Raw genomic sequence first — 25,491 nt, 5'->3', positions numbered from 1 at the left:
AACATGATTTAGTGTCAGATTGGCTCGTTTTTGCAGACGATTGTTGTCATTTCTATAAAACGTTTCTATACATGGATAGGAAAGGTCCAGATGGATATGGACAAAATGCTTATAAGGTTCTAGCTTACATGGGCATCTTTCACAGCATGAACAGGTTGAGCTGAAGGCCGGTTTCACTCCAAGACACTGCCTTTGCAGGATATGGTGACATGGTCATTAATTTACTAAGCCAGAAAGCAAAAACCTAGATTTTTGAAGTGAATTTGAAACTCACCACAGCAGCTGGAGAATTTAAATTCCAATAGTTAAGTATGCCTAACTGGATCGGAACTGGGCACCATGGTAGCACAGAGGTCAGCGCGGCACTATTTCAGCTCAGAGTTTGGAGTTCAAATGCAGCGCTGTTCTGTAAGGAGTCTCTGTAAGTCATCTCATGGAATGAGTGGGTTCTTCTGGGTGCTCCAGTTTCCTCCCACAATCCAAAGACCGGGTAGGTTAGTTGGTCATTGTAAATCATCACGTGATTAGGTCAGGGTTAATTGGGGCTCTAGGGTTGCTGGGGCAGCAAGTCTTGAAGGACTGGAAGGGCCTACTCCACGATGTATCACTAAATAAAATAAATTGTCGCTCCAAGACCAGCCCTGCCTCCAACCACCCCAAGCTTAATCTTTGCAATACACGTGGTCTACCTTTGATGCGTTCTTTAAAAGTCTAACGCTCTGATAGAGTTAAAGTAGTCTGGCCTAATATTTCATTCTTTGCCAAGGTGCAAAGTTGTATCTGAGTGCACAAGCACATTGGGCTGTTTCACGTGAACTTGATCATACAAATATACACAATCATGAGATTTTGCAGATGCTGGAAATCCAAAGTAACACATACAACATGCTGGAGGAACTCAGCAGGTCAGGCAGCATCTGTGGAAATGACTGAACAGTCTGTGTTTCGGGTTGAGACCTGATGCTGACTGCTGAGTTCCTACAGCACATTGTGTCTGATACGAATACACAATTCTGGTTTTGAAGTCTGGAGTACAAGGCCATCATTAGGCCCAGTGATGATTCTTCAGTCATGATGTTTCCCCTTTAAGTTCTCCGAGGGTATTATTGGTGCAATGTTGTTGTTCCTTTCTGCCCCTTGTGGCATATCGGGTGGCAACCTTGCCAGTTCTTTAGCATTCGTCTGTTTTTTCACAAGGCCGAGTTGCTAGATTGACACTCAACCCAGCACTGATGAAAAGTGTGCAAGGAGCCATCCGGATTCGAACCTGGGACCATTCGCCTCAAAGTCCAGTGCTGATGCCACTATACCAATATTATAGTCATTATACCTTTTCCCAGCAGGATCAACATGTGAGCGTCATCCAGCACAGATAGTTAAATCTTGTCCAGTTTGCCAGCTACAGCTCTTATGCATGGACGAGAAGGGAACTCACTACACTGCACAATCATACAAGCTCTTCTCATTCCTACCACCAGGAATGAGGTACAGGCGCCTGAAAATCCACATTCAACATTTTAGGAAGAACTTCTTCCCCTCCGACTTCAGACTTCTGAACGGTCCACGAACACTACCTCATTACTCCTCTTTCGCATTATTTATTTATTTTAGTAACTTATAGTAATTTCCACATCTTGTACTGTACCACTACGCTAAACAACAAATTTCACAACATACGTCAGTGATAATAATCGTGATTCTGTCTCCGATTCAGCTTACACCACGTGTCATCTCTCATGTCATGTTGTAGGGGAGAGAAACTGGGGCATTATTACCACGCAATGCCCTCTTTGAGCCAACACTTATTTAAGTAAAATGTACAGTATTATGTGAAGTTAGGAACCTCAATATACCCATCCCTCTGAATGGACATTGAACCCATGAACACTACGTCACTACTTTTTGATTTCTATTTTTGCGCTGCTTATTTAATTTAACTATTTATGCTTTTATACATATATATTTATACTATTTATATATTTTACTATATATACATACTGTAATTCACAGTTTTTTTTTCTATTATTACGTATTGCATTGTTCTGCTGCCGCAAAGACGCCAAGTTTCATGATATATGCCGGTCATATTAAACCTGATTCTGACTTTGATTCTCTTCCAAAGTTGACAAATGGAAAGTCTTGTATAAGTTTCTGTGTGTGAATGTTTAAAGTTTCCAGATTTTGTTATGACGTAGGAGGCCATTTGGCCCATCAAGTCTGGTTTGTTCACAGACGAATCCCACTCCTTCAATAAGTAGCTCATACTCCACAAATTGTTAATAATTCTCCCCAAATTCTACACACTAGGGGCAATTTAGAACAGTCAATTAACCAGTATGTGTTCTTGACATCTGGGAGGAATATGGAGCATCTGCATCTGGATGAAATCCATGCATCCTTGGGAGAAATATGTAAACTTGACAGAGACAAGATTAAACTCTGTGAGGAAGCTGCTGTACCTGCCTCACTACCATACCACTTATATTTGTAGAAGTTTAAACCAACAGGGTGTAAACTTCCCTTTCATATACCCTTTGGAGAAAAAGTCAGTCTATACATTAACACTTCTACACCTGTCTTCTCAACAGTTCAATGACTGGGTATCCTGTGGCAAGTGACTCAGCTGCAACAGGCTTGTGACCAAACACACATCGCCTGCCTGGATGAATTCAACACTCAAACAGCTCAACTACATTTAGGATAAGGCAGCAAAACCCTAGCCAATGCACAAAATGTTCACCCTCCTTGACTGACATACCTTGAGCTTCAGAAGTTACAAAATACTGTTGTTTCTTCAACAGCATTTCCTAATTCATGACCTCTGTTGTTAGGACAAAGGCATCAGGCAAATTAACTCAGCCACTTGCAAATGTTCCCACCATCATGATCTGGATGTATTGTTCTGTTCTTTCATTGTTACTGGGTCAAACTCCTGCACATTCCTACCCAAAAGCATTCTTAGATGACCTTCAGAACACTGAGAATTGGTACTCAAGAACTTCAATGCCACCCTCTCAGGGGAGGACAGCGGTGTGAAACAGTAGACCAGCCCTGCCAACAAAGGTATATTCCACAGAGGGAAGGAAGGCAGGATTGTGCCCCTAACTCATGGAAATCTGTGGTTTCTGAGCTCGAATCTTGTTTGTAGCTTGTCAATTGTGTGCTCAGTGCTATCGGCTGGCTTCCTTAGTTAGTAAACCCGTTAGTAACCAGTTAGCTAATAAAATTGTTATTGCCAAGGAATAATACAAGTTGCACCTATCTTTCAAGGCTCTCTTTAACTGTTGTGAGAGGGGAATTTTTCATAGAGGGTCATATTACTAGGCATGTTTATACTGTATTTGCAAACCTCTTTATACCAGTACGTCATCATCATTATGTGCCGTGCTGTATGACGAGGGCAATCCTGGTCCTTGACTATGATTGTTCTTGGCAAATTTTTTCTACAAAAGTTGCTTGCCTTTGCCTTCTTCTGAGCAGTATCTTTACAAAATGGGTGACCCCAGCCATTGTCAATACTCTTCAGAGATTATTTGCTGGTGTCAGTGGTTGCATAACCAGGACTTGGAGATGTGCTCCAGCTGCTCATACAACCATCCACCACCTGCTCCCGTGTCTTCATGTGACCCTGACTGGGGGGCTAAGCAGGTACTACACTTGCTCAAGAGTGAACTGCAGGCTAGAGGAGGGAAGAAGTGCCCGCCACCTCCATTGGTAGAGACGTATCTCCACCCCACCACCAACCATAACAGTACAGTATCCTTAAAATATTGAAAGCTACTTCACACTCTGATGCAAATGACACATTTCACTGTACGTTTCAATGGTTCAATATCTATGTTACAAATAAAGCTATTCTTTAACACTGGGAAAATCTCTCACTAGATAGCCAGGTCTTGCCCAACTTTGAGAAAGAGCACACTGACAACTTGTTTGTGTATTGGATAATGTAGGTAAATATGTCAGCCCAGTGGAAAGCGTTGACCTAAGTCAGCAGATCCAGCTTTTGTTGGTCTTGGCTGAGGGAGCATCATTGTCCGAAGGCACAGTGGGAACTTTATATTCCTTCACATCGCCTTGAACCGCACGCAGTCAGTGTCATCTGAACAGTTTACTTATTTTTATTTAGAAATACGGTACAGTAACAGGCCCTTCTGGCCTGATGAACCCACAACATCATCGTGATCGATAACCTCCTAACCCGTCTGGCTTTGGAACGTGGGAGGAAACTGGAGCTCCTGGAGAAACCCAAGTGGTCATGGGGAGGGCGTACAAACTCTTTACAGACAGCGGTGGGAATTGAACTGGGACTGCTGGCACTGTGATGGAGTTATGCGACTGGGCTGCCCTCAACAGAGTGTGCCTCTGTTGATGCCGAACTCTCTTAGTTCCGATAGGAATGTTAGACTACATTAAATGCTCAGTGTACCTGGGTCCCAAATCCACATCCTTCTGACCCAAAAATCAGAGAATCAGCAGTCAGGAATAATTGATATTTTCCGTACAAGGTCGTAAAATCTCCACATAGAGTAATTTTATGTTATATGCATTGCTGTTAAATATGGCACGTTTTAGTGGTGTTTTGTACATTGAAGCTTAACATGTATTGAATAGCTCAATACTTGCTAAAATATGCATTCTGTAGTTTAACACACTTTTATCATGATGTGATTACTTGTGTTCTATTCCAAGAAAGCAGCATGCTTTGTTTAACAAGTAGAATCAATAACTAGGTTTAGATTGAACTAGTGTAAAGAAATTGAGACCGACTTACTGAATGGGAAGGAAACTGCCACACGCTTTCAGTTAGTCTCCATCAGCTCCTGGAGGTTAACAGTGACACACAGTACTTGCTTGTAACAAGAAAATGCGAGGAAAGTATCAAGCGTGACGAGTCCGCAGTTAAACTCAACCCCCTCACCAGCTGAGGTCCAATCACGTTCACCCTGAGCTCACCAATCAGCAGCCAGCTCTTTCTCTCACATAAAGGCATTAAGCAGCCAATTGACACAAGCCAAACCCTCGCACAGACTTCAGACTCCTTTAGAAACCTGAAAGTGAGGACTGTACACTGATTCAAACAGTACAGATTTCAGAGCATGTGTAAGTAGATTCTGGTCCTCTTAAATACATTCCTATGATCCCATTCTCTTCCACACACTCAACATTTAACCCCAAGGAGGATTCCAGTAAATAAAAACTTTGAACAGTTTGTTTAAACTTAATTTCTCTGATTATGATGAATTAATCATTTATTTATCATCATCATTATAAAGTATCTTCTAATGCTCATGGCCATTGTTTTTACACAGAACCATCTGTCACCTTCATTGGTTGTGCCCTTGTCCTGAGTTAGAACGTTATTTTCTCTTACTTAGCGTGTAACTCACTCTGACACTCCTGTGATTAATGATGAACTTGTATAAACCATGTGGCAGGCCTCTTGGGAGCACTGCATCCAGTCCTGCTTAGCGTGCTTCAGGAAGCAAGCGAGGATCCCTCTCCAAGATTTACAAGGATTGTTCCACTGATGAGTAATTTCACATGCTAGATTAGACCGGAGAATCTAGTGTTTTTTTTCTTTTGCAGCACGAGTGGAGATTTGAAAGAAAAGTTATCAGGTCCTAATAGCATGTATTTAAGATGAGAGTGGGTAAGTTCAAAGGTGATGTGAGGGCAAGTTTTTTTCTTACACAGAGAGCTGTGGGTGCTTGGAGTGCGCTTCCCATCGTGGAGGCAGAGGCGGGAACATTAGGGACATTTAAGAGATGTGTAGACAGGTACATGAATGTGAGGGAAATGGAGGGATAAAGACATTGTGTAGGCAGAAGGGATAGCTGGCCATTTGGTGACTAAATTAATTGGTTTGGTGTAATGTTGTGGGCTGCAGGACCTGCTCCTATGTTGCATGCTCTCGATGTTCTATCATGCCTGGTTTAGATAGGTTAGACAGAAGATAGCTGCTCCCCTTGGTGGAGGGGTCAAAGAGCAGGACACAGATTTGCAATCCACACAAAGCGTTCCCAGAGGAAGGCGAGGAAAACCTTTTGATGCAGAGAGGGATCATGGTCTCATTTACCGGCTACAGAGGAAATTGAAGTGGAACCAATCACGGTTGTCAAATGACAATTGGCCAGACATATTCGGGATAGTAGGGCACAGCAAACGAATCCACATCTACAGAGATCTAGGTTGAATCCTGACATCTGGTGCTGCCCGTGTGGAGGTTTGCACCTTCTCCCCGTGACTGCATGGATTCCCCCGTTTGCTTCAGTTTCCCTCCACATCGCGGAAGCTGGTCAGTGTCAACTGCAGTCAGGTGGTTGGTAAGAGAATTGTGATGCAGAGGAACGGTGTGTATGAGCAAATAGCTTACAGTAAAATAAGTGATGGGATGGGACTAATGGGATTAAGAGCTAGCATGGACAGAGTGGGCTGAATGGCCTCTTTCTAGGTCATTAAGAACAAAGATCAGAATAGTGCAACACAGTAAAAGACCCTTTGTCCCACAATGTCTGTACTGATCATGATGATAAATTAGATTAAACCTATCTGCCTGCAAATGATCAATTTCCCTTTATTTTCTGCGTGGTTTGCATATAAATTTAAAAACACTACGACAGCTAAAATGCATCAGCATAATAATATAATTCATGTAAGTGGCAGAAACTTCCCTTCTTTACTTTGTTTTTGCATCCAAAATTCATCCCGTTATTTCTGTCCTATAGACAACCAAAGCAAAAACATTTTGTGCTGATTTGCATGGAAATTAAAAACAAACTTTCTACGTAGCAATTGCTGATCAGCCAGGTTTGTTCTGGCTTGCCTTAAACCTTCTCCTTCCATACCTGTGAATTCCTGATTACTCCAACTGCTTCACGCCTTTTGGTATTGTCTGGATCTCCAAAAGTTTGTTGTAGTTATCTGTCTCAATGCTTCTTAAATGCCATTATAGAGACAGTTACCATTATCATCCCTGGTGACATGTTCCAAGCATCTACTGCTCTCTATGTAAAAACACCCTGCACACTTCCTTTACCAGGAGTTTCTAGCTGGAGTCTATGGATCCCATGGTTAATGGTAGGGGTCTGTGGCATAAAAAAGGGTTGGGAACCCCAGCTTTCGACTCTCTCCCTCTCATCTTATAGCTCTACACATTGGGATTTGACATTCTACCTTGGGGAAGAAGCTTAGGATATTAATCTACACTGTCATCATTTTATAAACCTCTATCAGGTCTCTCCTCAGCCGCCTCAGAGAAAACAACCCAAGCTTGTCTGACCCTAACACTCTCTATCTCCACGATCTTCTCATCGAGGCTTGCATGCCTCAATGGCCCAGAGAGCTATGTTGGCTGGAGTCGGGGCTTTATGCTTTGGCTCTGGGTAGAGTCACCTGTGCCAAACAAGTCAAAAGGTTGAGGCCAGACTAAGAGTGGTCCACTGGTCCTCCAGATTCAGGAGTTCAGCTTAAGGCCAACAACCCTGACTGGTCAAACAAAACTGTTACAGAAATAGCAATGAAAGATCCTTCTACATCTGAGTGCGATGACATTCCTGAGTCTCTGCCCAGGACTTGCATGACTGACAGTAGTGAAAACTGAGCTACTGACATGATGAAGGAAGCCCTTGACATTGCCAGAAATGGAGAACCTTCATTGCTGACCTAACTGCTGGTGGAGTAACAGGCAGTAGGATAGGAACACTCTCTAAGCCACAGAATACTCTGATCTTGATTACTCTAAGCAAAATTTTATACTGTTGCAATATGATTTCCTGAATCTTATACTCAATGCATAAGAGTGAGGAAGACAATGATGAATGCAAGCATGCCATCTGCCACCTACATATGTTGCCAGTTACAAGGTGATTTATACTTGGACCCCAAGATCCTTCTGTGCATTGATGCTGCTTACGGTTCTGCCATTTACTATTTACTTCCCCCTTATATTTGACCTCCGTAAATGTAGGACCTCACACTTGCCCAGTTTAAACTCTATCTTAAACAAGAGAAATTCTGCAGATGTCAGAAGTCCAAGACAATGCACACAAAATGCTGGAGGAACTCAATGGGTCAAGCAGCATCTATGGAAATGAATAAACAGTTGGCATTTCAGGCTGAAACGTTCCTTCAGGACTGGGAAAGAGGGGGGAAGATGCCAGAATAAAAAAGTGGGGAGAAGGGGTTAGAGGAAGGAGGATAGTTAGAAGGTGACTGGTGAAGCCAGGAGGGTAGGGAAGACAAAGGTCTGGAGAGGGAAAAAAACTGATAAGAGAGGAGAGTGGTCCATAGGATAAAAGGAAGGAGGGGGAGACCCAGGGAGAGGTGATAAGCAGGTGAGAAAAGGTAAGGGGCCAAAGTGGGGAATAGAAGAAGGGTGGGAGGAGGGAGTTATTTTATCAGAAGGAGAAATCAATATTCATGCCATCAGGTTGGAAGCTACCCGGACGGAATAAAAGGTGCAGATCCTTTACCCTGAGGGGGGCCTCATCATGGCACAAGCGGAGGCCATCTGATTTGTCAGAACAGGAATGTGAATCAGAATTAAAATGCTTGGACACTGGGAAATTCTGCTTTTGGCGGATGGAACGAAGGTGCTCAATCAGACATTTCTCTGTCCATATATGTAATTGAGAAACATGCAGCTGTATCTTTTGACAACATTGTTACACCATCCACATCTCCAACAATTTTTGTGTCACCTGCAAGTTTACCTATATGTTCATCAACCTTTTCATTTAAGAATTATATTTATATATTACAGACAAATGATCCCCAAAACTTGGGGATACAGTATGGATAAGAGATCTCCAGTCAGAATAACACCCCTCCTACCTTCTATCTTTTGTGTCTAAGAAAATTTTGAATCCAATCTACTAGGTTGCATGGAGCCTATGCAATGTAATCTTCTGGACGAGCCTCCCATGAGGGACCTTGTCAGCCTTATTAAAAGGCTGTGGACACAATCTACTGCCATGCCCTTATCAATCATCTTTGCCACCTCTTCAAAAAGCTCCATCAAGTTTAAAAACATGACTTCCCTGCACAAAGATATGCTGACTATCCCTAACAAGCCCATGTTTTTCCAAATACATGTAAATCCTATCTCTAATAATCCTTTTCATTAGTTACCTTATCACTAACACAAGGCCTACTGGCCTATGACTCCCTACATTATCCCTATTACCTTTCCTAGCTTTCAGGAACAGCTTCCTCCCCTCTGCCATCTGATGTCTAAATGGACATTGAACACTACCTCACTTTTTAAATATTTCTGGTTTTGCACTGCCATTTTTAATTTAACTAGTTAATATACAGTACATATATACTTATTGTAATTCATTTTTAAAATATATTTATCATGTACTGTTTCGCACTGCTGCCGCTAAGTTAACAAATTTCATGACATCTGCTGGTGGTATTAAAACTGATTCTGAAACGAAGGAACAACATTGGCTACTCTCTAGTCCTCTGGGACCTCACGTGCGGCTACAGAGGATACAAAGATTTTACTCAAGGGTCCTGTCTGACTTCAGCTTCCTAAATCTTACAAATGCTTTCTTTTTCTTTTTGGCTGAATTGCTCGTCATCTCTCGTCATCCAGGTTTTCTGAACCTTGTTGTTCTTGTCTTTTCTCTGTATTGGAACATGTAAGTCCTGAATTCTGATCATCTGGTCCTTAAACAACCCCCATATGCCAGACGTGGACATATGTAATATCAGCTCCTCCTCATCTCTTCTGTCTTTGCCTTTCCCTCAGTTTAGTACTTACCCCTGAGGTACAGATATATTCTTATTCATAACAATCTTAAAATTCATGGAGTTGTGTTCACTGTTCCCAAAATGCCCCCTCCCCATTGAAACTCCATCACCTGGTCCAGATCACTTACCAATACAAGTTCTAGCTTGGACCATCTGCATACTGTTTCAACAGATCCTCATGGATACAGCTAACAAATTTTGCCTCTTGCACTAAGAAAGTCTCAGTTAATATCGGGGGGATAAAGTTTCATGCTTAAACAAAACTGTGCTTTCACATCTTTGCATAATATGCCTACATATCTCTTCCTTTCTCTCATGGTTATTGGGAGGCTGCTGGTATAGTGGCATCCACATCAGACTTCAGGGTCGAATCCGGCCAGCTCCTTGCACGTTTTTCATCTGTGCTGGGTTGAGCATTGATCTGGTAACTCGGCCTCGTAGGAAAAAACGGACAAAAATGCTAAAGAAACGGCATGGTTGCCACCTGATGCTCCACAAGGAAAGGAGTGACACCCTATCAGGTGAGGTGATTGCATCATTTCTGTTTTTGATCTCTGTCCGTATTACCTGTGAATGAGACCTCCGGTACGTTCTCTCCGATTTCAAATGTGACAGTAATACAACTTCCCCACCACTTTTGCATCCCTCTCTATCATGTCTGAAACACTGAAACCCTGAACACTAAGCATACAGTCTTGTCCCTCTTTCAATCAAGTCTCTGCAATGGCTAAAACATCATAGTTCCATGTACTGATCCATCTCTCAGATAATCTGCCTTACCATAATATTCCTAGCATTGAAGTAACACTCTTTGGTCTATCAGACCCACCATTTCATGAGGACACTCTTTGGTTGCCCCTGGTTACTGACAATAATTTCAATGAAGCTAGGTGTTCTGTACAGAGACATTCTATATTGGGAACTTTGTGTAATGCCCTTTCTGTTGAATTTTTCAGGCACAAACTTTGGATTTTTATAAAGTTCAGACTGTCCTCATTGTTGGGAAAAATATTGCACTGTCTGTAACTTTCAGCCCACATAGAACTTTGCTGCTGTTGTCCTTGTCCACATTCATGCCCAGGTCCTGTTTATGCTGACTCCACTGGCATTCACTGACCTCCAAACCCCCTGTGCCCATGTTTTAGTCAATCAATTGTCTTGCCTTTGTGAGCAACAGTAGAATAATGGCTAATCTACTATTCTTGCATGCAAGAGCATGAGATTGATCTGGAGATTTGGGTTTAAATCTTATAATAAGTGGGAAACTAATGAACCTGGAATTAAAAAGCTGGTAGCACACTCTTTGGGAAATGGCGGGGTTGTCTGAAAATTCTTTTTGGTCTCAGATTCCCATTAGGAATCAGCTTTCACCAACTAGACCTGGCCCATATGTGGCTTGAGACCCACAGTAATCTGCTTGCTGTGTCCTCCATCAAAGGCATCCAGTCTGCTAACAATTAGGGATGAGCAATAAACGCAGGCTTAGCCACCCACGTCCTGTGGATGAATAAATAGTCTCTGAAATCTCTGCCCGTCCAGGAATCCTCAAAAACCGCTCACCCTTTCAGCAGACTTTTGGGCATGTTCCATCTGGCAGGCGTACCATCGAACTGACTAGATCTCATCCTCCTGAATTTGTTCTCAAGTCTACCTTATCCTTTCCATTAAAAAAACCCCATGATTTTGACCAGATTTACTACTCTCTCTTTCCCTGCTTCTGTGCTCATTTTCTCTGTGAGGTGGCTCAGGCCATTTTTCGACAGCTCTATATAAATGCAACACTTATTCTGGTGCTGCTAAGGGAGGCACACAGCAGAGGAAAAACGTTCATTAACACTCATCCCCTGTCTGAAAATAGATTTCATACATTTTCCAAACACCTTTCCTTCAAATATCCTTTCCTTAGCCTCCCTGCTGCAGCACAATTATCAGACGTGACTGCCACATTAATATCTGGAGTGGAGTTCTAAGACCAGAACCTGGAACTAAAAGTAATCTTGAACCAGGCAGAAACAGGACAGGGTTAGACGGGAAGAGAGATTTTGGGCTGGAATGAGGATAAAAACAGGAGAGCAACTAAACCATGGTCGGCGCAGGTTTAGTTACTGGGCAGACAGCTAGTGGTTCTGGCCCATTAATCCAGAGACCAGAGTTTGAATACTGCCATTGCAGCTGGGGAATTTAAATTCAGGTCAGTAGAAACAGCAGCTGGTCTCATTAAGAGTGACCATGCATCTACCAGACTGTCATTAAATTCATCTCTTGCTAATATCTTTCAAAGACGGAAGTCAGCCATCCTTGCCCAGGCAGGTCAATTAACGATTCCAGATCCAAGAATGTGTTTGAGTTGTACCTGCCTGCTCAGCAGCTGGGGCTGGACGATAAATGCCAACATTGTCAGCAGTGTCAACAACATGTCAAGGAACAGCGGCTAAAAAGCACCTAATTCAATCCACATTGCACGGCGAGAAGCACCCCTCTGATCCAAGGCACAAGGGATTCTGCAGATAATCCAAATCCAGAGCAGGACACATAAAATGCTGGAGGAACTCAGCAGGTCAGGCAGCATCTAAGGGCAGGAATAATGAGCTGACATTTCAGACTGAGACCCTTCATTAGGATTGATGAAAGGTCTCGGACCGAATGTCAGTACTTTATTCCTTTCCATCGATGCTGCCTAACCTGCTGAGTTCCTCTAGTATTTTGCGTGCGTTACTCTGATCTGAGAATCACTCTCATGGCTTGGGTTCTTGTGAGAAGAATGGGAGAACCATCAGCGGACAACAGAAAACAATTGGTATAAAGTATAACCCAACCACCTTGATACAGTCACCACAAAAGATTGCCAGCAGCTATATTTCATTAGAAGTTGAGGAGATCTGGTATGTCACCAAAGACTCTTGCATTTCCTCAAATGAACCGTGGAGACTATGCTGACTGCATCACAGTCTGGTATGGAGGCTCCAATGCATGAGGTCTAAAGAAGCTTCAGAGAGCTGTAGACCCAGCCAGCTCAATCATGGGCAAAAGCCTCCCTACCATCGAGGATATCTACTAGAGATGATGCCTCAAGACGGCAGCATCCATCATTAAGGATGCTCACCACACATGCCATGCCCACTTCTCATGACTATAAGACCAATGTTTTAGGAACCGCGTCTTCCCCTTTGCTATCAGACTTCCGAATTTTCCATGAATCCATGAACAATACTTCACTATTCTTCTTTTGCATTATTCATTGTTATTAGTGTAACTTACGGTAATTTATTATATTTGCACTGTACTGCTGCCACAAAACAAATTGCACGACTTATGTCAGCAGCAACAAACCTAATTCTGATTCTAAAATGCAATGTATGACAACCATTAATTAGCTATTAATTAGAAAAGCTTCATAAGAATTGCTTGTAGAGCTCTGCTTTATAATATTCAATGCTAGAATGAAGGAAGAATTCTGTTCTACTGTCATGTGAAATGATATAAATGGTTTCAGTGGCTTAAATGCTTCTCCCATAAAGGACTTGAAAATGTATCTATCTATATACAGTGGATTCTGATCAATTAGTCAATTGGTTAATTGGGCCAGCTGCTTATCTGGGACAACTCTTAAAGAACAAAAACAAATCGAGAAAATAGCTGGAATCTCCTTTGTTTATTTGGGACACTATGCTGCTCAATTGGGACAGGAGAGTGTTGCTGAACTGTTTCTAACCAGCATTAGTTGTATGAACTTGTGTGGCCATTAGACACTACACTGTGCTTAGAGCAAACAGTTTTAAAATAGGGTCATTCTGAGCATCATTGTGCTCAAAAGCAGTGATTTTCATCACTGATAGTTGGTGAGAATTAAGCAGTTAAGATATTTTAGAGTTGTTTTTCTCACTGTGGTATCAAGCGTTCAGGATAAAGATTTCAGAAATGACCAGGAGTGAAAACAAAACTATTTCACTCCTTCAATAAGTTAAAACCTACATAGAATTTGAAGATATCAACAATCATCTTGAATGGTACAATGAAAATGAAGATTGGACCATCGAAAACATTGTAAGAAGGCAGCCCATATTCTACATTCGGACTCTGCACTAATTTTGTCCATTTACAGTCAATCGAAAGAACTCAGCATTGTTGATCGTTACCCAACAATGACAGTGAAAGCCGTGTGGAAAAGGTTTTAAAATGGGAAAGCCACTGCACTGAGGCATTTCCACTCTCTCGATCTCAGAATTCCAGGCCCAGTGCTACGAGCAGTTGTCACAACCTGGGGTCTTCCTTGGTTGCAGGTGGATGACGATGACTTCTTCTGTGCCTTATCACGCCCTTCACTGTCCACAGAGCTCTGCAGAACCACCTTCTTTGTCATTGGATCTCACTGTAGACCTCATCCGCATAGTCCACCGGAGCTGACTTCACATTCTAGGACAGCCGTGTCCGTATTTCACTATGGTGCCCTCACTACCCTCAGCTGGTTTAGCCTGCCTGCCAAAGAGGTGTACTGGGGTGTGGTTACTGTCACTTGCAGACATCTGCTTAGAGCCACAGGTGAGAACCGAGTGTCTGGTGAGAGAACTGCCCCAGAACGGACATGTCACGCTCCTTCACCAGAGGTGCTACCGCTTCCTGAATACCGCACCCTGGATTAATTCCTCCATCGATAACTATTAGGAACTAATACACTGTTTAATGGTACTGTAGTAGCATTGATAGTGTTCCAGTTTGTTATGTATTTCACTTAAATACGTAATTTATTACTCAGTTTAATTTTGTCTTTTGTCTTTTTTATATCTTTTTAATTATTTATTGAATTTGTTTAAATCTTACATCTGTTCCATAACTTGAGTGAGTAAAAATCTTAGTGTTGTGACTCCATTGCAATGTACTGTGTATTTAAAAGTCTAATGGCTTGTAGAAAGAAGCTGTCCCGTAGCCTGTTGGTCCTGGGTTTAATGCTGTGGTACTGTTTGCCAGACAGAAGCAGCGGAAACAGTTTGTGGTTGGGCTGACTGGTGTCCCCAATGATTTTCCAGGCCTTCTTTGTGCACCTGCTGCTGTAAATGTCCTCAGCGGAGGGAAGTTCACATCCACAGGTGTGCCGTGCTGCCCGTAGCACTCTCCGCAGTGCGCAGCAATCAAGGCTGATACATTTCCTATACCAGGCAGTGATACAGCCAGTCAGGATGCTCCCAATGGTGCCCCTGTAGGAGGCATGTAACTTGGGCTAATTGGGCAGCTGCTTAATTGGGCCAAAATGTACTGGTCCTGGTATGTCCCAATTTAAGGGAATCCAGTAATGTGCACATCTGTACACATATATATATAGCAACGCACAGAAAATACTGGAGGAGTTCAGCAGGTCAGGCAGCATCTATAGAACGAATAAGCAGTCAACATTTTTGGCTCAGACCATTATTCAGCACCGAATATATACGTTCTGGCATCTTCTCCCTTCCTCTTCAGTCCTGAAGAAGGGTCTTGGTCTGAAATGTCAACTGTTTATTCATATCTATATCTGTAGATAGATAGATATATTATTTATCTATCTATATATACATATACAGTTGACATTTCGGGCCAAGACTCTTCTTCAATACTGAAGAGGAAGGGAGAAGATGCCAGAACATATATATATATTCAGTCCTGAAGAAGGGTGGTCTTGGCCTGAAATGTTGTTTGTGAGAAACAGAGAGAGATAGGAACAGAGGAGACAGAGAGAAGGAGAGGAGAAAGAAAAGAGGAAGGAAAGAAGGAGAAGGGGGAGAAGGAGAGAATGAGAAGGAGAGAGAAAGAGAAAGAGAGATTAGCAAATATAAAATTCATTAAGGTTTATGTTCATAGTTTAACAAGCTCAGATTTCTGCTATTAGGAAAGTACTTTGAGGAACTGTTTGGTGTTGAAAGGTTTGTTTACATTAATAATAAAATAGACAGTATTATGGGGACAGATGGGGTAGTGGATGTATTGAAAAGGATGATACTGTCTTTCACCTCTAGCCTCCAACCTTTCCTTGCTGCAATCTATTTCTATAAACTCCTCCAGCACCACTGATCACAGAGGATTTTAATGTAGCCCCCACTTCCTTCGTACCACCATTAAGACCTTGCATTCATCATCTGCAATCCCTTGTATCTCTGAAGCTCTGGGAGTCTGTCCCTAAGGACAGCAGTTAGATATTCTGCCATCAGTTCCAGTGACCCAGCTGTGAACCTGAGCTCGAATGAAGCTTATACAACCATAAGAGTTGCCACTGGGAGCTCCAGTTTCTTTCCACATCTTAAAGATGAGCTGGTAAATTAACTGACTGCTGCAACTTACCTCTTGTGGTAGGTAATTGGAAAAAGAAAGCAAAAGGGGCCTTGTTGGATATGTGAGAAAGAATAAAGAGCAGAAATGCAGGAAGAATGGGATCAAGGTATGCTGTTTGGCAACTGGTGCTGAAATACGTAAATAAAAATAAGTAAGTAAGTAAGTAAGTAATTTGACCAAGCTTTTGCCCCCCACTTTCTTAATATCCTTGCCTTCAGTTTAGTGACAATTTCAGTCTGAATTCTGTGAAACATTCTCCTTTTTCAAGCTGTTTCTTGACATGAGGATGACTTGGCTCCTCTCCAGTTGAAGATCTGCAGGTGGGACATGTGATGCTTTATGGGATGGGAGGGCTGTGGTGTTTGGGATGTTCTTCACTTAATGCTAAGTTCACTTGGCTTCTGTGTGCTCCCAGTATGCAGATTGAAGCTGCTCAGTGTCTCCCTCGATATTTTGTCTCCATTTCAAGAAATTACAGGCCGGAAATTCCCACAATTGGAGAGGAACTTTCTTCTCCCAAGAAGGGTTTGAGAACATCCTTGGTACATTTTGTCTGTCTCTCTGGAAATCACTTCTCATAGGAATCTGTGCTAGAGTGCATGCTTCCAGAGTCTGGTGTAGGCAAAGTCATCTTATCAAAGCCTAGGTAACAGATAATCCAACGGAGGAACTCTGTGGCTCCCTGAATTCTTTCAGAAGATTGTTTGTTGCTCCAAATTCCAGCATTTACACTAACTTGTGTCTTTACCAAACCCTGGCACTGGTATTAGGACTTGCGTATCCAATTCTTCCTAAACACCAACTCTGCTCATCTCTCCATTCCTTCTCCTCCTCACATTATCTTTACTCTCATCCAGGTTTTGGAATCTTCCTACCTCTCACTTCTATTCTTCTGATATTCAGGTTAGTCATTAAGTCTGGTACTTCTTCTTAAAACTTCAGAATTTATTTTTAAACACAAGAAAGCCTGGAGATGCTGTAGATCCAAAGCAACACCCACAAAATGCTGGAGGAACTCAGCAGGTCCGGCATCATCCGTGGAAATGAATGAACAGTCATTTGGGGGCAGAGATCCTTCTTCAGGACTGGAAAGGAAGGGGGACGACGCCAGAAAAAAAAAAAGTGGGATTGGGGGGGAGGAAGGAAGCGAGCCGGAAGGTGATAGGTGAAGCCAGGTGGATGGGAAAGGTCAAGGGCTGGAGAAGAAGGAATCTGATAAGAGACCATAGGAGAAAAGGAGGGAGGAAGGGACCCAGGAGCAAGTGATAGGCAGGTAAGACAAGGTAAAAGGTAAGAGTGGGGATTAGAGATGGGGGTGGTAAGATTTATTTGTTGAAGAACACTTTTTTTCTGTTTTTGTTGCTGCCTTCTCTTATAATTGCCTCCAGTTTCTCTCTGCTGGTCTATTTATAAATCCTGAAATACTGCTTTGGGTCAAAGAATGAGAAAACCTAAGTTTATGCAAAGCCCATCCTTGTTGAATGAGGCCAAGGCTAATCTCAGCCATGCTTGGGTGAAACAGTCCTTAGGAACGTTCAGTGTACAGTATCTGCCTTTCCAAAACTGCCTGGCGAAAGAAAACATGCAGAAGCCGTTGTAGGGAAATGTCAGATCTTAAAGTGTCAAACACTTAAACCCTCTTTACAAGCAATTATTATCAATCCTGGAACTCCTGTAATTTGAATCCTGGGATAACTTTATACTGCTCACAATTGGATTCTTGTGAACGTACCTCTGCCACAATATCTGAATGACAGGAGTTTGCATCATAAGGAGGATAAAGAAATTTGGCATGTCACTGTTGACTCTTGCCAGTTTTTATCAATGCACCACAGAAAGCAGTCTGGATGCATAATTACTTGGTATGGCATTTGTCCTGCCCGTGACTGCAGGAGACTATAGAGAGTTGTGAACACAGGAACCTATAGAGAGTTGTGACCACAGGAACCTATAGAGAGTTGTGACTACAGGAACCTATAGAGAGTTGTGAACACAGGAACCTATGGAGAGTTGTGACCACAGGAACCTACAGAGAGTTGTGACCACAGGAACCTATAGAGAGTTGTGACCACAGGAACCTATAGAGAGTTGTGAACACAGGGACCTATAGAGAATTGTGACCACAGGAACCTATAGAGAGTTGTGACCACAGAAACATATAGAGAGTTGTGAACACAGGAACCTATAGAGAGTTGTGAACACAGGAACCTATAGAGAGTTGTGAACACAGGAACCTATAGAGAGTTGTGACCACAGGAACCTATAGAGAGTTGTGAACACAGCAACCTATAGAGAGTTGTGAACACAGGAACCTATAGAGAGTTGTGAACACAGGAACCTATAGAGAGTTGTGACCACAGGAACCAGCCTCCCTTCTATGTCTCTGTAGTTCTTTACCTCACTAAAGCAGCCAGCATCATCAAAGACCCCACCCAGCCTGGGCATTTTTTCTTCTCACCCCCATCAGGAAGAAGATACAAATGCCTTAAAGTACATACCAGCTGGCTCAAGGACAGCTTCTCTCACACTGCTATCAAACCCTTGAGTGGACCACTTGTATGATAAGATTGATTTGGCCTCACAATCTACCTCGTTATGATCATGCACTTTATCGTTTACCCTTTGCTGCATTTTTTCAGTAGCTTTTAGATTTTATTCTGGGCATTGTTATTGTTTTACCTTATTCTAGATCAATGCACTGTGGATTGGTTTGATCTGTATGAACAATATGCAAGACAAGCTCTTCGCTGTATCTTGGCACATGGCGCCAATAACAAACCAATACCAATACTGACTGACAAGGACACTTATCCAGAACTGTCTTTTAAGGAAACCTCATTAAGACTTACTTTCTATTCTGAATTGACAATAACCTTCTGTAAATCCAAGAATATTTCCTGACCCAAGCAGTAAATTGACATGAGGCAACAAAGAGGGTATTGTTTGCAGTGATTGGTACTGGTTCAGTATGGGTGAAACCCAATTATGCTGTGAACAATTGCAATTACCTCCATTCAAAAGCAGAAAAGGAACCTCATTAGATGTTATCCGAGCATTACAGTCTGAATTATTACAGAGCAGAGGCCACCTCATAGCAGTTTCCCGAAGTACAGCCCAGTCAATTGCTTAACGTTTACAGGGTTAATGACAACCTACACACTTCGATTGCCTTTACTTGACCCTGTCTTGTAAAAGTCCATTCTAGATATTCATTGAGACTTAATCACTGAAGCTCAAGTTACAGTGGAGTTAATTAATTACCTAAGGGTGAACACAATGCACAGATTTAATGAACTCTTAGCTCCTATAATCAATTCATCTCCAGCTTGGTAATAATATTGGTGTAAGTTTTTACATTCATTTTGCGGAGAGTAACAAGAACTCAAAGTTCAAGAGTTTATTTTGAAGAACAGCCTGGGCAGTCTGGCAATTCATCAGGACTGTTTTGCAGTGTTGGCCTAGAATTTACAGGTAATTCACAGGAGTGGGTCTTGAATGTAGAATCATTGACATAGCTGTAAAAGTGCCAGCTGATGGGCAACAGCAACCATCAGTCATTCAGTGCTTGATCGCAATGGAAGACTGCAGATGCTGGAACGTGGAAGTCATTGGGTTGAGTAGTATCAATGGGGGGGGGGGGGGAAGAGACGGAGCGAAGAAATTGATATTTCGGGTCGAAACACCATATCCGGACACTGCAGAATGTTTATTCCTCTAGCTCACATTACATTCTTGTGCTACCATGTCCCATGTGTCCTTGAGGCCTTTTGTTTGTTCAGCTCTTTGAACACAATTCCCTTTCATTAATGGCTTCATTGCCATTTCTTTCTCCTTTGATTCTGCCTTGAGTTTCCTGTCCCAGTCTCTCCCTCACTTGCATGGCATCCTAGAGAATTTGGAAATATCTCTGCTTTATTCCATTCATAGAACCTCAGAATCACCAAAGCAGAACATTGAATTCACTGAGGTAGGTCCTGTAGAATAGCTTGTTCATTCCTATTCCGTCTATTCTATCCCCTCAGTCCTGCAAAGTATATTCCCTCAAGCACTATGTATTTCCATTTTGAAAACTTATTTACTGTATTAACCTTCACCTTTCTATTCTTACAATCCATCTACACCCGGAGGCTACGTTTTTAGGTGCCTCCTGTAGCTAATGAAATGGGCACTGAGTGTACGTTCTTGGTCTTCTGCTGCTGTAGCCCATCCACGTTGATGTCCAATGTGTTGTGCAATCAGGGGTGCTCTTCTGCATACCACTGTCATAACGCATGGTTACTTTAGTTACTGTCACCTTTCTGTCATTTAGAACCAGTCTGGCCATTCTCCTTTGAACTCCCCTATTGACAGGGCATTTGCACCATTCTCTGTAGACTCTAGAGATTGCTGAATGTGAACATCCCAGGAGATCAGCTGTTTCTAAGATACTCAAAACTCCCCATCTGGCACCAACAATCAATCCATGGTGAAAGTCAGTTAGATCACATTTCCCCCCATTCTGATGCTTGGTCTGAAAAACAACTGAACCTCTTGACCATGTCTGCATCCTTTTTTGCTGCCAAACGATTGGCTGAGTGTACAGGTACTGTACAGTATACAGGTTTACCTAATAAAATGACCTCTGAGTCTATATCCCCTTCCAGTCATCCCCAAGTGTTTAACACAGCACCAAGATTATCTCTAGCAAATTTTGTAACTTTCCCATCTCTGTTCAGAGCTAAATCATTATTATATACCTAAGAAAGCAATGGCTCTGGTCAACACCACTGCCTTCCAGCCTTCAGTGGAACATGGTTTAAGCATTCTGTCCTTGAGAATATCCTTGCTGGACTATCTCCTTGAATCCATGGACCTCAGTTTAGCTCACTGTGTAAGGTGTGAAGTCTAAATGCAGATGTTCCTAATTCTGTTCCTGATTATTCCCATGTTAACAGTTCTTAACGCGTGAAGTAGCAGAAAAAAATGTGACAAATTTCCAACCTTCCACAGCAGGTTTCACCTCTGTAACTTGCTAATCATTTGAGATCCACATCATTATTGTTTGTCCTAGCACCCACTTATGAGGTGATTAGAAAAGGGTATTGGAAGCTCTTGCAGTCAGTCACCTTGAAGGGAGCTCAGTTTGGATGGTCGTTGCCTCAAGAGCCATGAGGTAATGTTAAGGCTCTACAGAATCCTGGTTAGACCAAATGGGAATATTGCCTTCGGTTCTGTTTGCCTCATTATAGGAAGGATTCAAAAGCTTAGGAGAGGGTGCAGAGAAGATTTACCAGAGTGCTGCCTGGACCGTGGGTGGCAGAGTGGAGATACGTCTCCACCAAAAAGAAGTGTAAGGCTCTCCTTTCTTCCGCTAGCCTATAGGACACCCTTGGGCAAGGTGCAGCACCTGCTAGGCAACCCCAATCAGGGTCACGTGAAGTCATGGAAGCAGCTGGTACATATCATGTCCAGGTTATGTGATCACCGGTGTCAGGCAGATGATCTCTGAAGAGTATTGATAACGGCTGGGGTCACCCATCTTGTGGAGACACTTGTTACGTACCAGCAACAATAGATCACAGTCATAGTCAGGTTTTAATGTTAAAACCACTATCTTTATTAGTATCTACTCAAGATATAGAAACTTAGGTAGGTAGGTAGGTACTTTATTGTCACCAAACAATTGATACTAGAGTGTACAATCATCACAGTGATATTTGATTCTGTGCTTCGCGCTCCCTGGAGTACATATCGAAGTATGTACAACAAACATTTAAATTATAAATCATAATTAGAAAATAGAAAAGGGAAAGTAAGGTAGGGCAAGTCAGGTCCGGATATTTGGAAGGTACGGCCCAGATCCGGGTCAGGATCCGTTCAGCAGTCTTATCACAGTTGGAAAGAAGCTGTTCCCAAATCTGGCCGTACGAATCTTCAAGCTCCTGAACCTTCTCCCAGAGGGAAGAGGGACAAAAAGTGTGTTGGCTGGGTGAGTCGTGTCCTTGATTATCCTGGCAGCACCGCTCCAGCAGCGTGTGGTGTAAAGTGAGTCCAAGGATGGAAGATTGGTTCGTGTGATGTGCTGGGCTGTGTTCACGATCTTCTGCAGCTTCTTCCGGTCTTGGACAGGACAACTTCTATACCAGGTTGTGATGCACCCTAGAAGAATGCTTTCTGCGGTGCATCTTTAAAAATTAGTGAGTGTTTTAGTGGACAGGCCAAATTTCTCCAGTTTTCTCAGAAAGTAAAGGCACTGGTGGGCCTTCTTGACAGTGGACGCTGCTTGGTTAGACCAGGTCAGGTCATTTGTGATATTCACCCCGAGGAACTTAAAGCTTTTGACCTGTTCCACCTGCGCACAACCGATGTAGATGGGGTTGTGCAGTCCGCTACTCCTTCTGAAGTCAAAAACCAATTCCTTTGTCTTGCTGATGTTGAGGGATAGGTTATTGTCTTTGCACCATGCCACCAGGTTCTTAATTTCCTCTCTGTACTCAGATTCATTACCCAAGATACGGCCTACATCTGTGGTGTCATCAGCAAAAATATATTGAGTTCGATGGAAACTTGGCTACACAATCATGGGAGTACAGTGAGTACAGCAGGGGGCTGAGTACACAGCCTTGTGGGGCACCGGTGCTCAGAGTGATTGTAGAGAAGAGCTTGTCCCCTATTTTTACAGCCTTGGTCCTGTCTGTGTGGAATTTGAAGATTCAGCTACAGATCTGAGAGCTAAGACCCAGGTTCTGGAGCTTAGGAATCAGTTTATTTGGAATGATGGCATTAAGGGCAGATCTGTAGTCAATAAAAAGGAGGTGTGTGTGTGTGTGTGTGTGTGTCTGTGTGTCTGTGTGTCTGTGTGTCTGTGTGTCTGTGTGTCTGTGTGTCTGTGTGTCTGTGTGTCTGTGTGTCTGTGTGTGTGTGTGTCTGTGTGTGTGTGTCCCAAATAGTCAAGCTTAGGAACATCCTTAAAGTTTTAAAATGGCAAAGTAGGAAGTTTCAGTAATCCACAGAATAAATGAGTGAGGGGAGAGATTTGTAAATGCACGTTAGAATGTAGAGAGAAGGCGGTTACGAATTAACAGTCGTCGAAGAGCTTATCCGTCGAGTCGTTTCGAAGTCCACAGTGAAATATCATCAGGTGACAGTCACGACATAGCCTTTCTTTCAAGTAACACATAACACACCCGAATCCAGGTAAGGGTTAACAACAGTGGTCCCACAGGATATTCCAACAAAAATCCACATACGGATTATATGAAGCGACAGTCACACACCCAATGCACGGTGTGCCATTAATCAACCCAAAACTTTGGCATGGGGAAGTAACAAACTTTACCCATAAGTGTAGCGAGCAGTTCCTGCTCGCAGTCCAAAGCCTTTCTCTTCCCCCCCCCCCCCGACAACTGAACATCCCAGAAGTCTGTCACAGCTTGTTATACTGATATCATAGTCCTGCCTCATCCAAGCGTCTCTTAAAGTGACAGTCCACAGTGAACAGAATCTGTGGTCAAGTAATACACTGCCCAGAAGAAGGCAATGGCAATCCACTTCTGTAGATAAAATTGCCAAGAACAACTATGGTCATGAGACCATGATCAGCCCCATCTCGCGACACGGTACATAGTAATAATGATGATGATGATGCCTACATTAGAGGGCATGTCTAATGAAGGTGGGTTGAGCTAAGAAACATAGGAGTTATATAGCCCCATAACTCTTTACATTAGATTTTCTTGCCATTGATGTGAATGCCTTGATCAGAGGTGGGTGCATGCTATTGTGAGTCATTACAGGCCAGTACAGATTGGTGTGGATCAATATGGGCCCATGTAGATTGGCATGGGTCAGTACCGGCCATTATGGATTGGTGTGGATCAGTACGGGTCAGTACTGATCGGCGTGGATCAGTACGGGTCAGTACAGATCGGCGTGGATCTGTACGGGTCAGTACCGAGCGGCCTGGATCAGTACGGGTCAGTACCGATCGGTGTGGATTAATGCGTGTAAATACAGTTCACTGTAGATCAGTATGGGCCAGTACGGATCGACGTGGATGAGTACGGGCTGTGGTGATATCACGTATCACATGTCAGAACGTGATTGGACAGAGTTCGGAACATGCGCAGAAATTAAAGTGTGATCAAGAAGCTTGTATGGTTAAAATGTGGTTGCTGTTGCTGTTAAATAAAAGTTCTAGTTACGTTCTTCCAGAATATGATTCTTTATGATTAACCCACGGTACATATAAAGAATACAACATGGTGTCAGAAGTCGGTCTGGAAGAATAATACGTTTGCTAAGCACAGGAGAAGTGACGATAATAAAAAAAAGAGTGCAAACCATTTTAGTGTTTGCTAACAGCTTCACAAATGGAAGGGCTGCAACCTCCGAAAACACTTCAGCTGACTGGGAGCATAGCTGAAAACTGGAGAAGATTTAAACAGCGATTTGAAATTTATTTATTGGCAATCAGAGCAGAACATAAAATGAGAAAAACAAAATTAGCGATTCTACTTCACGTAATATGGAATGATGCAATTGAGGTATATCACCATCTTACTTTTGAGAATGGAGATAATTTGAATCTAAAAGTGATAATCAACAAGTTTGAAGCAGTTTGTATACCGAAGCACAATGTGACACATGAACAGTACAGATACTTTACAAGTAAGCAGAAAACTGATCAAATGATTGATCAATTTGTTACTGAGTTGAGACGCCACAGCAAAACATGTGAGTTTGCAGAGCTTACAGACTGTCTCATTAAAGACAGAATCATTTGTGGCATTCTGGATAATGGTTTGAGAGAAAGACTCTTTAGAGAACCAGACGTAAATTTGGAAAAAGTTTTGATTCTCTACAAAGCTTCGGAAATCGTAAAGTTGCAGGCCAAAGAGTTTTTTATTGAGAACTGCAGCGTGCGTGCTGTGAATAACCGCGAACATGTTAGAAAAAAATAATGAAGCAGCAACGAAACCGACTGAAAGCAAGACGTCATCTGAAAGAAAAAAACTTTGTGATCGCTGTGGGCGGGAGCACCGACCTAAAAAGTGTCCAGTGTACGGAAAAATGTGCAATCTCTGTGGTAAGAGTAATCATTTTTCATGCTGTTACAGAAGTAGAAAGGAAATAAAACACATAAATGCAATGCTTGAAAATAAACGTGAGGGCTTTTATATTGATGTCCTTTGTGAAAACAAACAAAGTAACAATGACTGGACTATTCCATTGGAAGTGAACCAAAACATTATTCTGTTTAAACTGGATACTGGAGCTCAAGTAAATGTTCCTGCAGAACCTGAGTTTAATGCATTAAAGCCAAGACCAAAGTTACATCGGACAAATATATTAGTGACTGGGTATTCAGATGCAGACATTCCAGTTAAAGGAACATTTGTGGCAAAAGTATCACACAAAAATATTCTGCACACACTTTCATTTGTGGTG

General features: G+C 42.5%; 1 protein-coding gene across 5 annotated transcripts in view; it reads right to left on the bottom strand.

Moving 5' to 3' along the window:
* The window catches only part of LOC132406039 (uncharacterized), a 126,186-nt gene that overhangs the window by 58,994 nt on the left and 41,701 nt on the right, over positions 1-25,491 (bottom strand). The window contains exon 1 of one of the 5 annotated variants that reach the window (XM_059991200.1): positions 4,775-4,895. The exons of 2 other annotated variants lie outside the window; for them this stretch is intronic. The gene's annotated coding sequence lies outside the window, so the exon portion shown is untranslated. Of the gene's footprint in view, positions 1-4,774; positions 4,896-25,491 lie in introns of those variants that run through there. 2 more of the 5 variants (XM_059991202.1, XM_059991204.1) reach the window with 2 other exon arrangements.

The sequence above is a fragment of the Hypanus sabinus genome, chromosome 16 (assembly GCF_030144855.1).
Source record: "Hypanus sabinus isolate sHypSab1 chromosome 16, sHypSab1.hap1, whole genome shotgun sequence".
NCBI classification, from domain to species: domain Eukaryota; kingdom Metazoa; phylum Chordata; class Chondrichthyes; order Myliobatiformes; family Dasyatidae; genus Hypanus; species Hypanus sabinus.
The sequence above is the reverse complement of the archived record's forward strand: the minus strand, read 5'-3'. Positions and strand labels throughout refer to the sequence as shown.